The 17,500-nt window shown below is 43.2% G+C and overlaps 1 protein-coding gene and 1 long non-coding RNA gene across 3 annotated transcripts in view; one reads left to right on the top strand and one right to left on the bottom strand.

Moving 5' to 3' along the window:
* Positions 1 to 17,500, bottom strand: part of LOC128692732 (KH domain-containing, RNA-binding, signal transduction-associated protein 2) — a 607,660-nt gene that overhangs the window by 243,560 nt on the left and 346,600 nt on the right. The window lies entirely within an intron of this gene.
* On the top strand, positions 16,625 to 17,282 carry LOC138853451 (uncharacterized). Its single transcript, XR_011392632.1, has 2 exons — positions 16,625 to 16,839; positions 16,992 to 17,282. It is a non-coding gene; the product is annotated as an uncharacterized lncRNA (long non-coding RNA).

A 17,500-nucleotide genomic window follows, 5' to 3' on the forward strand; every position in this document is an offset into this window, starting at 1 on the left:
TGAAAGGCGTCGGGATGAGAGATGTCAGGATGAAAGACGTCAGGATGAGAGATTTCGGAATGAAAGACGTCAGGATGAGAGATGTCAGGATGAAAGACGTCAGGATGAAAGACGTCAGGATGAAAGGCGTCAAGATGAGAGATGTCAGGATGAAAGACGTCAGGATGAAAGGCGTCAGGATGAGAGATGTCAGGCTGAAAGGCGTCAGGATGAGAGATGTCAGGCTGAAAGGCGTCAGGATGAGAGATGTCAGGATGAAAGGCGTCAGGATGAGAGATGTCAGGATGAAAGGCGTCAGGATGAGAGATGTCAGGATGAAAGGTGTCAGGATGAGAGATATCAGGCTGAAAGGCGTCAGGATGAGAGATGTCAGGATGAAAGGCGTCAGGGTGAGAGATGTCAGGATGAAAGACGTCAGGATGAGAGATTTCGGAATGAAGGACGTCAGGATGAGAAATGTCAGGATGAAAGACGTCAGGACGAAAGACGTCAGGATGAAAGGCGTCAGGATGAGAGATGTCAGGATGAAAGACGTCAGGATGAAAGGCGTCAGGATGAGAGATGTCAGGATGAAAGGTGTCAGGATGAGAGATGTCAGGATGAAAGGCGTCAGGATGAGAGATGTCAGGATGAAAGGCTTCAGGATGAGAGATGTCAGGATGAGAGATATCAGGCTGAAAGGCGTCAGGATGAGAGATGTCAGGATGAAAGGCGTCAGGATGAGAGATGTCAGGATGAAAGGCGTCAGGATGACAGATGTCAGGATGAAAGGCGTCAGGATGAAAGATGTCAGGATGAAAGGCGTCAGGATGAGAGATGTCAGGATGAAAGGCGTCAGGATGAGAGATGTCAGGATGAAAGGCGTCAGGATGAGAGATGTCAGGATGAAAGGCGTCAGGATGAGAGATGTCAGGATGAAAGACGTCAGAATGAGAGATGTCAGGATGAAAGGCGTCATGATGAGAGATGTCAGGATGAAAGGCGTCAGGATGAGAGATGTCAGGATGAAAGGCGTCAGGATGAGAGATGTCAGGATGAAAGACGTCAGAATGAGAGATGTCAGGATGAAAGGCGTCAGGATGAGAGATGTCAGAATGAAAGGCGTAAGGATGAGAGATGTCAGGATGAAAGGTGTCTGGATGAAAGATGTCAGGATGAAAGGCATCAGGATGAGAGATGTCAGGATGAAAGGCGTCAGGATGAGAGATGTCAGGATGAAAGGTGTCAGGATGAGAGATGTCACGATGAAAGACGTCAGGATGAAAGATGTCAGGATGAAAGGCGTCAGGATGAGAGATGTCAGGATGAAAGATGTCAGGATGAAAGGCGTCAGGATGAGAGATGTCAGGATGAAAGGCGTCGGGATGAGAGATGTCAGGATGAAAGACGTCAGGATGAGAGATTTCGGAATGAAAGACGTCAGGATGAGAGATGTCAAGATGAAAGACGTCAGGATGAAAGACGTCAGGATGAAAGGCGTCAGGATGAGAGATGTCAGGATGAAAGACGTCAGGATGAAAGGCGTCAGGATGAGATATGTTAGGATGAAAGGTGTCAGGATGAGAGATGTCAGGATGAAAGGCGTCAGGATGAGAGATGTCAGGATGAGCGATATCGGGCTGAAAGGCGTAAGGATGAGAGATGTCAGGATGAAAGGTGTCAGGATGAGAGATGTCAGGATGAAAGACGTCAGGATGAGAGATCTCAGGATGAAAGTCGTCAGGATGAGAGATGTCAGGATGAAAGACGTCAGGATGAGAGATGTAAGGATGAAAGGCGTCAGGATGAGAGATGTCAGGATGAAAGGCGTCAGGATGAAAGATGTCAGGATGAAAGGCGTCAGGATGAGAGATGTCATTATGAAAGGCGTCAGGATGAGAGATGTCAGGATGAAAGACCTCAGGATGAAAAGCGTCAGGATGAGAGATGTCAGGATGAAAGACGTCAGGATGAGAGATGTAAGGATGAAAGGCGTCAGGATGAGAGATGTCAGGATGAAAGGCGTCAGGATGAAAGATGTCAGGATGAAAGGCGTCAGGATGAGAGATGTCAGGATGAAAGGCGTCAGGATGAGAGATGTCAGGATGAAAGACCTCAGGATGAAAAGCGTCAGGATGAGAGATGTCAGGATGAAAGGCATCAGGATGAGAGATGTCAGGATGAAAGGCGTCAGGATGAGAGATGTCAGGATGAAAGACCTCAGGATGAAAAGCGTCTATATGAGAGATGTCAGGATGAAAGGCGTCAGGATGAGTGATGTCAGGATGAAAGGCGTCAGGATGAGAGATGTCAGGATGAAAGGCGTCTGGATGAGAGATGTCAGGATGAAAGACCTCAGGATGAGAGATGTCAGGATGAAAGACGTCAGAATGAGAGATGTCAGGATGAAAGATGTCAGGATGAAAGGCGTCAGGATGAGAGATGTCAGGATGAAAGATGTCAGGATGAAAGGCGTCAGGATGAGAGATGTCAGGATGAAAGGCGTCAGAATGAGAGATGTCAGGATGAAAGACGTCAGGATGAGAGATGTCAGGATGAAAGACGTCAGAATGAGAGATGTCAGGATTTAAGACGTCAGGATGAGAGATGTCAGGATGAAAGATGTCAGGATGAAAGGCGTCAGGATGAGAGATGTCAGGATGAAAGACGTCAGAATGAGAGATGTCACGGTGAAAGACATCAGGACGAGAGATGTCAGGATGAAAGACGTCAGGATGAGAGATGTCAGAATGAAAGACGTCAGAATGAGAGATGTCAGGATGAAAGGCGTCAGGATGAGAGATGTCAGGATGAAAGACGTCAGGATGAGAGATGTCAGGAGATGTAAAGGAAGCACAGTAGAGCATCGGAAGATTGCTCTCTTCGTTGTAACGAGAAAACTTTCAATTGTGATTGAAATGGAAGGCTCAATTTCCATTAGTTAAAGTCCACTTGTGTATGCAAGGGAGGCTCCGCTCTGATTGGTGGAAAACTCGGCCTCTCCAGCCACGTGATTGGTGGAAACCTCTTCAGCTCGAGTGACAGGACACACGCACGCACGCACGCACGCACGCACGCACGCACGCACGCGCACACACACACACACACACACACACACACACACACACACACACACACACACACACACACACACACACACACACACACACACACACCATGTATGTCAGGCCCATTCTGGAGTATGCAGCACCAGTATGGAACCCACACCTGCTCAAACAGGTCAAGAAATTAGAGAAAGGACAAAGGTTTGCAACAAGACTGGTCCCGGACCTGAGGGGTATGTTGTACCAGGAGAGGTTAAAGGAAATCAAACTGACGACACTGGAGGACTGGAGGGATAGGGAGGACATGGTAACAACATATAAAATACTGAGATGAATTGACAGGTTGGATAGGAACAGAATATTTGAGAGATGGGACGCAGTAACAAGGGGTCACAACTGAAAGGTGAAAACTCAGATGAGTCACAGGGATGTTAGGAAGTATTTCTTCAGCCATAGAGTTGTCAGGAAGTGGAATAATCTGGAGAGTGATGTAGTGGAGGCAGGATCCATACATGGCTTGAAGGAGAGATATGATAGAGCTCATAGAGCAGGGAGAGAGGAGACGTAGTAGCGACCAGTGAAGAGGCGGGGCCAGGAGCTGTGAATCGACCCCTGCAACCACAATTAGGTGAGTACACAAACACACATACACACACACACAAAATACCGTATTTCTTCTCCCAGGGTGAACGAGGCAGCCAAGAGTCACACCTGGGAAAGAAAGAAACTTTAGTTAATACAGAGTAAGTAAGTAAGTAAGTAAGTTTATTCAGGTATACACAAATACAGTTACATAGAATTATCATACATAGCAGCATATGTGTAGAGAACCTGGGATAACACAAAAAAGTCAGACAGAGTGACTTATTTCCATTGGGGTCATTTTACCTTATTATTATAATATAAAGGTTATAATATTTTCTTATTATTCTATAATGAACATAACATCTTATTATCATACTAAAAAGACTATCTACTACACCAAGGTCATTAAGATTATCTACAATACGAAGGTCATTACTATGTTAGCTAAAAAATAGAAAATCATTCCCCTCCCTTTCTGTAGCTACATTCATCAGACACCTTTTGGCACTCTTCTTGAACTGGTTCATACTATGACTGGCTTTGACATGTGCGGGTAGTCTGTTCCATTCCTTTATTGCTGTACAATGAAAGGTGTTTGAAGCCTGGCCAATGACTGTGGGTACTACAAAGTTGTGCTCTCTCCCCCTAGTACTATGATTGCTTTGGTTCCCAACCTTGACAAAATTGACAGCAAGATATTCTGGACACTGTTTGTGAGCAATTTTATAAACATGATTTATCTTCAGTTGTTTTACTCTGTCTTCAACATTCAGCATATCCAACTGCTGTAATTCATCCTGGCCTACATGTTCTCTTGGTCCCAGCCCCAGGATGAATCTTACGATTTTGTTCTGGGTGATTTGCAGTCTATCTTTCAGTTTTTTTGTCAAGGCAGAGTACCATGAAGAGCAAGCGTAATCCATATGTCATTGTATAAGGGCTAGACATAGGGTCCTGTGAGCCTCAGTAGGTAGACACTGTGCTTGTCTATACAGGAACTTCAGTCTGGCATTCGCTTTCTTTACTACACTGTTCCCTATCAATTCTCCTGACATGCATGGGTCAAAGGGGATTCCCAAATATTTTACTGATGAAACCAAAGTGATGGGCTCCCCATTACATTGAACATTAAAATTATTTACCCTTCTCAGTTTATGTTTCGTGCCAAAGAGAATGGCTTCAGTTTTTCCTAGGTGTAATGATAGTTTGTTGTCTACTAACCATTTGCTGCAGGACTCCAGTTCCAGTGTTAAAACATTAGCAATATCTTGTGGGTCTTTACCTGACACTAACACAGCACTGTCATCTGCATACAGTAGGAGTTTGCACTTGACACTGATAGGCATATCATTGACATAACATAAGAATAATAAGGGACCCAGAATACTACCTTGGGGAACTCCACATGTTATCGGCAGGGGTTCTGATTCTGTTTTGTTGATTTTGACTATTTGTCTCCTGTTGCTAAGGTAGGACTTAAACCAGTCTACAGAACCTATACCGATAGCTTGAAGTTTATTACATAATATTGTGGTTGACAGTATCGAAGGCCTTTTGCAGGTCTAAGGTTACCATACCTATGAGGTCCCCTTTGACATTTCAGTTCTCAGGTAATCCATCAGATTAATAAGGGAGGTGTCGGTTGAGTAGGATCTTCTAAAGCCCGATTGATAGCTATGGAGAATGTTGTTGTCATTAAGGTACTTAACTACTTGAGAATACACCGCCCTCTCTAGAATTTTAGATATTTTTTTTTATATTTTTATTTAAAACAACACAATACATTAAATAAATAAAAGAACACAGTATCAGTTCTTACTCAAAATTATAAATCTCATTGTCTAAATGAACACAGACGATTAACGTTGTGTTGTCACACCTGTCCCTCATCCCATATACATTACATCCAATGTAACTATGTTAAGTAAGATTACATCATTATTATTATAACCAAGGAAAACCCAAACCTACAATCTGCATTATTTTTTCCACTTTGTTATTTATATATTATTAATCCACATAATCTTCAAACTCCTTTACAATACTCATTATTGCCAGTGCCAACACAGCTGACACTTCTACCCCCCCCCCACTCATTATTGTCAGTGCCGACACAGCTGACACTTCTACCCCCCCCCCCCCGTATGTACAGTCCCCATTCTAAATAACATACATTAATTTCCTAATGAATGGTCATTGAAAACAATATCTACTAAAATAACAGGGTCATTATAAGACATGTAGGAACGAGTCCTGCAATCATATATGTATACATATACGCATGCATATACACATACGTGTATGTGCACTTATTCATAAGAACAAACTAAATCATACATAGAAATAAATCGCTAAATGACTTGTCTGCAAATAAACTAAATATTACAATCTATGATAGAACTATACAAAGACATTGGTTCCCCCAAACACACCTACATACACAAAGTTAATGTTACTGATTAACACTCAATATATAATAGGACCTTCCATACAAAATAAGGGGATATATAAACCCCATCAAATACTTATATATTTTCGTACATAGTGCATAATGTACATATTCAATACAATAATAAAAAAAAGAGGTGTATGACAAGGCTAAATCTATCTTCAGATTAAAGATATATAAGACATAACCTCACATTATACATATAAATATAAACCTTCCTATATAAAATGATTCTTATAACAATAAGGGAAAACCGAAAATCACATACAACTTTTGACTCTGTGATTTTACAAAAATTCATAAGGTCTACATACTCCTACAATAAACTTTACCCACATCAACCACCGTGCAAACTAATCAACCATACCTCATCAGGCTTCCAATCACACCAAGAGGGCACACCACTGAAGAGACCAACCCCTTGCCTCTCACCCCATACTCAAACGGAGTAAACGTTCAACAGTAAGTCCACGATATCCCTCCGGAAAACTAATTACCCACCTTCCCCCATATAATTGTTTGTTCCTACATGCTGTCCTATAAAAACTCGCCGCCAACGCTTTTATCCTAATGTTCCCCTCCACCTCCCTCATCCCCCAAGAAACATACAAGTAATCAACTATTACATATCTGATAGCCCTTCCCACCTCTTTGGGTACCCCTTCCATATCTAACATTAAAGCCCTAAGGGGTGATATCTTTCCCCCCCCCAATAAAAAGAAAACCCTCTTCAACCACAATCTTACCACCTCCAATGCAGAACAAAAATATACTACATGAAAAGCCGTTTCAACTTCCCCACAAAAAGCGCATGACGCCTCTTTCACAAAACCCATTCGTCTTAGCTCCTCTTTTGATGCTAACGTCCCCATAAGAAATCTATATACTAATTCCCTCGCTCTTGCCGGTATTCTTAATTTACTAAATTCCACCCATATCCCTCTCCAATCATATGTGGGATACACTGCCATCCCTTGCATTAATTCCTGACGACGACCCACACCCACTAACCGTTTTACCTTGAGTTTTTTAACATTGCATACCTTTAACATAAACCGCAACATGTCTTCACACTCCACTAAGTCCCTGCCACCCCACCATTTGCGGATATCCCCCATCACCTCCCCCACCCGAAGACCCCTTTCCCCCGCTGCCCGAATATACCTCTGCTTCACATATAGCGCCTTCACTCTAGACCCTAATGCAATCAATCCCAGTCCTCCCTGCCTTACCGCAGTCATTACTACATCTTTGCCCAACCACGCCCTCCCATAGCCCCACACATACCTTAAGACCCTTCTTTGCATTTCCATAATATCCTGACTTCTTAATGGGTAAATTTCCGCCACTCCCCACACCTTACTATAAATCAGCGTATTTACCACCACAACCCTTTGATGCAAGGTTACATCCCCGGCCCTTAGACCCCTCAGCCTACTCAAAGCTCTGTCCATTACCATTTCTGAATTAACCCTCCTGCTCTCCTGTGCATCTGCCAAAAACAAAATCCCACAAATCTTTAGCCTATCTACAGTTATCCAACCAAACTCCTCCCCCAAGGTCCCTCCTACCCAAGCCCCTACCTCCAACAACCGTGATTTCTGCTTATTAACCCTCATCCCAGTAGCATTCCCAAAAATCTCAATTACCCTTCCCACTTTTCTTAAATCTTCAATCCCATTAAGTAAAACAGTTGTATCATCTACATAACCAACAATATTCCCACAATATCCTCCACTCTCCCCCAACCTTCCCATCCCACCATCAACCAGAACATAGAAAGGATTCTGCATACATGCAAAGAGTATTTGGGAGAGTGGACACCCCTGCCTTAAACCCCTTCCCATGCTTACTGAACTACCCAATCTCCCATTTACCTGTACTCTCATTGATGCATTCTCATACAAAGTCCTCACCCATCCAACCACCCTCCCTCCAAAACCCATTCTCACCATACTCTCAATCAAAAATTCCCTATCCACATAATCATAAGCTTTCTCCCAATCCAGACCTAGAATACCTCCCTTATTACTACCCTCAAGGAAATCCCGAATACGACCATGACCTACCCGCATACTCCTCCCCGGGATACCAAACTGTCCCCCATGTATCACCGACCCCATGACCTTCTTCAGTCTATTACCCAAAATTTTCGCAAAAACCTTGTAATCAGCGCACATCAAAGATATTGCACGGTAAGCACTCAACTCTCTACCCCCCCCCTTCTTTGGCACCAAAACTATGACACCCGTACTTTGCGATATGCCCAACTTCCCACTAGTTAACATATGGTCCAATAGCCTAACAAAACACTGCCTAATACACCCCCAATGTGCTCTATAAAAATCATTTGGTATACCGTCTATCCCTGGTGTTTTCCCGGTACTCATCCCGAAAACTGCCTCTTCCACCTCAACCTCACTTATACCAACCTCCAACCCCACTCTCTCCTGCTCACTTAAAACGCTATGGAACCCCCCTTCAAAAATACCCTCCCAGGAACCCCCCTCCCTCCAACTCCATTTCTCTCTAAACCAACTATCAGCATAGAGACTCATACTTTCCGTATTGGATAGGACTCGACCCACTGGATACCCTCCCACCCCAGGGCTTGTCTCCAATTGTAGAATGGTGGTTACACTCTGTCGGTCCCGAAATTTACGTAAAACATACCCAGACGGCTTATCACCCCACAAAACATCCTCTAACCCCGCCCTAACCCTAATTGCATCAAACCTATCATTGTGTAATTCAGCTATTCTACTCCGCAGTCTGTCCATATCATCCCTCCTACCACCTCCCCCAACATAACAATCTTGCAACTGTCCCTCCAGATAATTTTGCAACCCAAAACGCCACCTCGCCTCCTCTCGTCCCCTAGCCTTAAAAAAATTCGCTATTCCAGGTTTTGCCTGCATTTCCCACCAATCTAACAGATCTATCTCCCTGTTCCTAGCCTCCCAAAAAGGCAACCACCAATCACTGAAAAAAGGCCCCTCCCCCTCCTCCTTAAGAAGCCTTACATTTAATTTCCAGTACCCAGAATAAATACGCACCACTCCATCCCACATCAAATCTGCTATTACCGCTCTGTGATCAGAAAACCCCACATCGAAGGTTTGCACCCTCACAACATCTATACCCTGCTTAATATAAATTCTGTCTAATCGCGCTTCATATCCCCTACGGACGAACGTATGCTCCACTAGGTAACCCCCCCTCCCCACCACATCAACAACCCCAATATCTCGCAATACATCCCTCAGCACACTCAGCACACAACCCGCCCCTCTCGGTTCGACATCACCACTCCTAATCACACAATTCCAATCACCTCCTATTACTGTTATAGCAGGCAAACCTCTCAAGTGATACAGCAATACCTCTCTGACAAAATCTACTTTTACCCTGATATTACTAGTTGCTGGCATGTAAACTCCCACGAAACTAACTCGACTCTCACCCCAGACGCCATCCACCCTCACGATCCTCCCACCCCCCCCCTCTTCCCAACCAATGACACGCAAGGGGCTGGTCTCCTTTACCGCAACTGCTACCCCACCTTTCAATTGCAAACCACTGGTTACATACATCCGATATCCTTTCACCCTCAACACACTACCAGCCCTGTGATTATGCTCTTGCAAAAAGCATATGTCAACATCAAACCGCCTTAAAAACCACTCCAACCAAACTTTCTTGACCTCAGTCTTAAGTCCATTAACATTAAGCGTGACACATCTGAAAATTACAGAAGGGGCGGCTTTCCCCTATGCCTCTGGGATTTACCCACTGCACTTTTCATATTACGTGTTCCTTTGCCACTCGAGTTTTCCTGTGCAGTCACTTCCCCCCTCCCTTTCCCAATTTGCAACTCAGGCACACCTCTACCACTATGTGTCCTCGGCTCCACAACCGCTGCCCATGACTTCTTCCCCGGCCTCTGCCCTGGGGTAATGACCTCATCTATCTCTGATGCCGCAGTTCGTTTCCTAGAACTCACACTTACACACATATCACCCTCAGACAATTCCTCCTGATGTACCTCCACGGCCACCACATGCTCCCGCCCAATCTTACTCAAGTCTTCCTCAACAATTTGTTGTCCCTCCAAAGTTCCAGCTTCACATGAACTGAGGACACCTTTTGCACAGGGTTCCTCCTCATCCAAAAAAAACCTTGATCACATCTGCCAATAACCCATCCTGGGTTGAAGCTTCCTGGACGAAAGTCTCCTCAGATGTCACCTTCAACTCCCCCGACGCCCCTGGGAGAGTGACACATGTCTCCGCCGCCTCCACCTCCCGGTCGACCTCTTCGCTCCAGAGGTCATTCCTCCGGCCTCCCGAGGCATCAGAGCCAGGCACCAAATTACACGACTGCTGAATCACAATTGGAGTGTCGAGAATTCGAGAAGCCCGCCTCCTAGGACACTGGGCTGCCATGTGCTCATAAGAGCTACATAGACGACATGTTTTCCTTTGCCCAGCATAGTACACATAAACCTGTGTTCTACAACCGATCATCGTAACATAGGATGGTATAGGCCTTGTTAAGGTCATTTTAAGGGTGTAAGAACCTTCCGGCATTCCTTCATATGGACCATCCCTCCACACCCCCATTGTTGCAGAATGTACTGTCCCATAACTTCGAAAAAACTCCTGCAGGCCATAAGCCGTAGCCTCGAAGGGTACATTCCGTACCTTCACCCATGTGAAGTACTTAGAGACGTCATGTAACACAACATCCATCGTTGAATTCACACTCATACGTTGCTCCTGGTAATGCTCGACAATTCTTGTGTAGTAATCGACTCGTAGAAATTTCACAAAGATTCTTGTTAAACCATTAAGGGCGACGCCATACAATTCCTCGTTGGGAATACCATATGTATCCCTGATGATGTTAGGGAGAAGGACGTTCATCGTATCTCCACTTAACGTACCACGAACCAGCTCTATGCAGATAGTATTCACTCTCCGTACTGTATGTTCCGCCATGTTGATATCCCAATGAGCAGCGCACGTCCTCACTACTCAATGGTTGTTGCTGAACTAAGGTAGCTCGCCTGAAGACAGCAGAGGGGTGCCGAGACAACCTCACTCCACCGTGGTCAGGCAGCGAATTACTTAAACCAGTCTACAGAACCTATACCGATAGCTTGAAGTTTATTACATAATATTGTGGTTGACAGTATCGAAGGCCTTTTGCAGGTCTAAGGTTACCATACCTATGAGGTCCCCTTTGACATTTCAGTTCTCAGGTAATCCATCAGATTAATAAGGGAGGTGTCGGTTGAGTAGGATCTTCTAAAGCCCGATTGATAGCTATGGAGAATGTTGTTGTCATTAAGGTACTTAACTACTTGAGAATACACCGCCCTCTCTAGAATTTTAGATATTATACTGAGTATACTAACAGGCCTATAGTTGCTTACATCAGACCTACTATTTTTCTTGAAGATAGGAGTAACTCTGGCCTCCTTGAACCCCTCCGGTACGGTACTAGTGGTGATTGATAGATTTATTATGTGAGCAATAGGGATTGACAGTTCAAAAGCACCATCTTTTAGGAACTTAGACGGGATGTTATCAGGGCCTGTGCTCTTAGTTGGGTTTAACCTGCTTAGTTCTTTTTGAATAAAGTCATGAGATACACTTACTAGTTGACAACTGTTTGGGGTTACCCCTTTATTGGTATAGTATGTTTGAAACTTATCAGAGTCTGTGTTAAAGGTATTTGATGCAGCTGGTAGTTTACTTACTAGTGTTGATGCAACAGATGTGTAGTATGAATTAAAGCAATTTGCCACCTTAGATGTTTCGTGGCATACCTCATTATCGATAGTGAGTACTATGTTAGACCTATCTACTGGCTTATGACTATACCCCAACTGTTTTAGTTGTTGCCAGAGCTTTCTGGGGTTATGCTTATACTCTTAAATTTTTGAGCAGTAGTGCTTTGCCTTTGCTCCTTTTATAAGTCTCTGTACTCTGTTCCTCACCCTTTGGAATTCATTTAGTGCTGCAATATCCTGTCTGTTTGCTTTAAATCTTTTTAGCAGCTGGTCTCTGAATTTCATATTATCTAATATCTCAGTAGTCATCCAGGGTTCAGTTCTTCGTTTAATCCTAACCTCTTTAACTGGTGCAATATTATCAAGGATGGTAGTGAACATTGTTTTGAATTTTTCCCAGGCATCGTTTACGTCCGTGCAACTTGTTATCTCTGTCCAGTCACAATTGTGTAGCCTATTTACCAGTGTTTCTTTATTGTAGTTTCTAGTTGACCTCATTTTTATTGTCCTGTGTAGGCCTATCCTATCCCTAGTGATTTTCCTGGTGCAGTAAATGATGAAATGATCACTAAGACCTGTGGTAATGACGCCTGACTGACTAATGTTCTCAGCGCGGTTACAAAGTATGTGGTCAATTAGGGTGGCTGAGAACTGTGTGATCCGGGTTGGTGTATTAATTAGTTGAGTGTAACTATTTAATCCTAGAATTTGCTTATACCTTTTGCATAGCCCGTTATTTTGCTGCTGAAAACAGATATTGAAGTCTCCCAGTATTATTGTCTCGCAATTGTTTTCAATTCCGGACAAGACTCTGGAAAAGTCTTCTAAGAACTGGTCCTGGGTAGGAGGGCGGTAACTAGTTCCTACTAAGATGGGTTTGGTCTTAGGAAGCAGCACTTCAAACCATAGAATCTCCAGTTTATTGTTATTTAAATCAGGTCTTGGGTTGTAAGCTAAGTCATTTCTAATGTAGGCACATACTCCACCATCCTTTCTGTTCCTATCTAAGCGTTGTATATTGTAACCATCTATTTTGACCTCGTCGTCAGTCACCGTATCATCCAACCAAGATTCAGAGATGGTTATAACTGCCGCCCTAATTTTGTTAGCTAGAATCCTAATCTCTGCCAATTTAGGAAGAAGTGATCTTGCATTGACATGAATAAAGTGAAGGCCTGTTTTCATAAAACAATCATAATCATCAATATATGGCAATGGGTCATTTGTATTAAAATTAGGTAAATCAATGTCATCACTGCTAAAGGGTAACTGTGCCAAAGTGCATTTGTTACACACAAAATGAATTCTGGCACCGTTGCTATAATTGTACATACATCCATCATGCACCCACCCCTTACACATTTTACATAAGGTGCCTTTTCTGTTTTTCATGCGTACTTTAGTACAGTGTATGCACCTGTTTGGTAGTGTTTGAGATAATAATGGCTGTATTGTCTCACATTGACCTATGTATGCATTACATATGGAGTTAAGGTTATCATTCCTAGCTACTAGACCGTCATTATCGCCGTCATTTATCTGTCTGTTTTGCCTCTGCACAATAGTTTGAGGTCCTGGATTAATTTGGATATCACCACTTAAGAGTGCTACAATAAGAGCTGTGTGCCACTGTTTTTGTTTGGGTATGCGGTGTTGCCATACCTTGCGGCGATAGTGAGGTTTACTTTCTGGTAGGATGGCAACTGTTGGGCTTTTACTGTCCAGGGCGCTGTTACTCCAGTCACCTTTTCCAGCCCCCATGACTGATTTCTTTCTTCATGGAATTGAAGAAGAAATATAAATATAATTATGGCAGCCTGTACCCCCCTAATGCCTGCCATTTTCACTCTTCGCTCTTTTACTCATATACAATAATATTTATTTCTCTTTTCCAGTCCCTAGTACACTTAGTATCTGCTTTAGCAATCACCACTGAATTACTAGTAAAATTTCCTCTTCAAAACCCTCTTCACTGCTCACTTTTCCCTTAACTTCACACAACCCTTACAGTTAACCCCTTATTACACACTATAATAAATAATAATAAATTTATAATATGCATTACAAGGCCAAAAGCTGTAATAATACTACTACTAATATTATTATTATTATTATTATTATTATTATTAATGATAATAATAATAATAATAATAATAATAATAATAATAATAATAATTCGACTTATTCAAGCATACACAAATAACCCGCACATATGAGAGAGAAGCCGTTGACGACGTTTCGGTCCTACCTGGACCATTTTCGGTCCAGGTCGGACCAAAATGTGGTAAGCTTCTGTTTCCTGTGTGCGGGTCATTTGTGTATTGTTCCACTCTGGTATTGTTCCACTCACGGCATTGTTCCACTCACGGTATTGTTCCACTCACGATATTGTTCCACTCACGGTATTGTTCCACTCACGGTATTGTTCCACTCACGGTATTGTTCCACTCACGGCATTGTTCCACTCACGGTATTGTTCCACTCACGGTATTGTTCCACTCACGGTATTGTTCCACTCACGGTATTGTTCCACTCACGGTATTGATCCACTCACGGTATTGTTCCACTCACGGTATTGTTCCACTCACGGTATTGTTCCACTCACGGTATTGTTCCACTCACGGTATTGTTCCACTCACGGTATTGTTCCACTCACGATATTGTTCCACTCACGGTATTGTTCCACTCACGGTATTGTTCCACTCACGGTATTGTTCCACTCACGGTATTGTTCCACTCACGGTATTGTTCCACTCACGGTATTGTTCCACTCACGATATTGTTCCACTCACGATATTGTTCCACTCACGATATTGTTCCACTCACGATATTGTTCCACTCACGGTATTGTTCCACTCACGGTATTGTTCCACTCACGATATTGTTCCACTCACGATATTGTTCCACTCACGATATTGTTCCACTCACGATATTGTTCCACTCACGATATTGTTCCACTCACGATATTGTTCCACTCACGATATTGTTCCACTCACGATATTGTTCCACTCACGATATTGTCACTTTTAGTTCTTTATTCAAGTATAATTTTGTGATTACACAATGTATATAATTTGAATATAGTAATAAACATTTAAAAAATTACGTAAATATTCATAAATATTCATAAAAAAATAACAAAGTAAGTCTTTATCAATAATCACACTCAGAAGCTATATACCCGGAGGGATATACGTCTCTCAGCGTATATACTTATTTTTATGGTGGTGAGCAGGATACATGCAGCCTTAATGACCTTAGTGCGGTAGATAGGCTTCAAACCTCATTAACCAGCCACGGTTATGTATAGGTAGATACGATGTGCGTCAGGAAACAGGATAAGTGTTTCCTGACGCAGGTCCCAGTCATGTGATGACCCACAGCTGGAGCTTTTTCGTCATCTGACTGAGGCCTTCCGCTGGCTTACCGGTCCACCCTTTTCAAAACTATGGTTAATCACGATTATATACACAGAGATGTGTATATACAAACTGAGAGTTATGTATGTCAGTGTACTGTGAGTTTATATTATTCCCTATTTTAGGGATCCAATTATCGTTAATTGCGCCTCTGTCTACTCCGAAAATATTCTTTCACATTCTTTATTTTTTCTTTCTTTAGTTTTCTCGTCATAAGATAATTATCTTTGTTATTAATTTATTTCATAACAGAGACAACACATTTTATCCCTCGATTAATTTTGTTGGGTTTAGAAAGCAATTTCTTGCTTAAACTTTCTCTTGTATTTATGAATGTGCTTTCTTTCTCTCACTTTCTCTTGAGTACGTATGGGTGGTGGTGTTGGTGGTGATGGTGGTGGTAGTGTTGGTGCTGATGGTGCTGCTGCTGCAGCTACTTTTGCTGCTGCTTTTACTGCTGCTACTGCTGCTACTACTGCTGCTACTACTGCTGCTACTACTTCTGCTACTGCTGCTACTACTGCTACTACTGCTACTGCTGCTACTACTGCTACTGCTGCTGTTACTGCTGCTACTGCTGCTACTACTGCTGCTGCTACTGCTGCTACTACTGCTACTGCTGCTGTTACTGCTGCTACTGCTGCTACTACTGCTGCTGCTACTGCTGCTACTGCTGCTACTACTGCTACTACTGCTACTGCTGCTACTACTGCTACTGCTGCTGTTACTGCTGCTACTGCTGCTACTGCTGCTACTACTGCTGCTGCTGCTGCTACTGCTGCTACTGCTGCTGCTGTTGCTGCTGCTACTGCTGCTACTACTGCTGCTGCTGCTGCTGCTGCTGCTGCTGCTACTGCTGCTGCTGTTGCTACTACTGCTGCTACTGCTGCTGCTGTTGCTGCTGCTACTGCTGCTACTACTGCTGCTGCTGCTGCTGCTGCTGCTGCTGCTGCTACTGCTACTACTACTGCTGCTACTGCTGCTCGCCGAGAAAGGTATTCCTGTTGAATGAAGTTTGTCCATGACGTCTTCTCTGTTTTCTGCTGTCTGGGTGGATCATTAGAAAGACGGATGGATGGATGACTGAGTGGATGGATGTGAAAGAAGGTTGACGGATATTTGAAGGACTAATGTATGGATAAGACAATGAGTGGATGAGTTAGTGTATTGGTGGATTTACAGAGAAGCAGGTAGATGGATTGGTAGATGGATTGTGTGAGTGGATGGTTGGATGTCTGAAGACATCTGTTCTTTCATCAACTGTCCTGATAATATCCTAGCGGATGACTTAGATATATCTCACTGTCTCATACACACACTGTGAGGGAAAAGTAGGTGTAAGTGGGGTTAAGGTTGTTCGGGCAACCAGGAACCATTAGAGAGTTACGTTGCGCGCGCACACACCCCCCCCCTCTCTGGCGGGCTGGGGCAAAACTAGTTCCTGGTGTCCGATTTGTTAAAGTTTCTACTCCTGGTAATATTGACCTTACCTGGTGTGGATGGAAGTTTGGAGAGTCACTTCGCCTCCACTCTTCTCCTAATCAGGTGGGGTGATCTACCAGGAGTATTACTGTTTGTTCTTTTCTAGTGTTTGCTGGTTACCAGTAATGATTTTGGCCTTTATCATTCTTTTTCTTTCTTAGATGTTATATTATCATGACTATGGGTAACCAGTTTTATTTTCTCTTATTTGTCAGCTCTGTTCCTGGCGTGGTCTTCCAGGATAGACGCCAGATAAAGGGGCAAGACGTGTGTTAATAATACTTATTAACATTATTCTACAACTACCGGCCCTTACCTATACTACTTGTGCTCCATCCAAGTGGTAGGAGATTCCAGAACATCGGATTACCATCTGCCCAGGATAACCTACATAAATAACATCAGAGGAACTATCTAGGGCCATACCTACTCCTACCCAACTACCTGAATTGAAGGCCATATTTTTTTTATTATATTTAAATTTTAAGTAAAATTCTCAAAAATCATTTTATCTTGTTTTTCCTTAAATCATTTCTTTATTTATTTATTTTTCCATTAGTTTCTTTTGTTCAGTTGGAAGGCGTTCCACTGACACACACACACACACACACACACACACACACACACACACACACACACACACACACACACACAAACACACACACAAACTCACACACACACACACACACACACACACACACACACACACACACAAACACACACA

The sequence above is a fragment of the Cherax quadricarinatus genome, chromosome 30 (assembly GCF_038502225.1).
Source record: "Cherax quadricarinatus isolate ZL_2023a chromosome 30, ASM3850222v1, whole genome shotgun sequence".
NCBI classification, from domain to species: Eukaryota; Metazoa; Arthropoda; class Malacostraca; order Decapoda; family Parastacidae; genus Cherax; species Cherax quadricarinatus.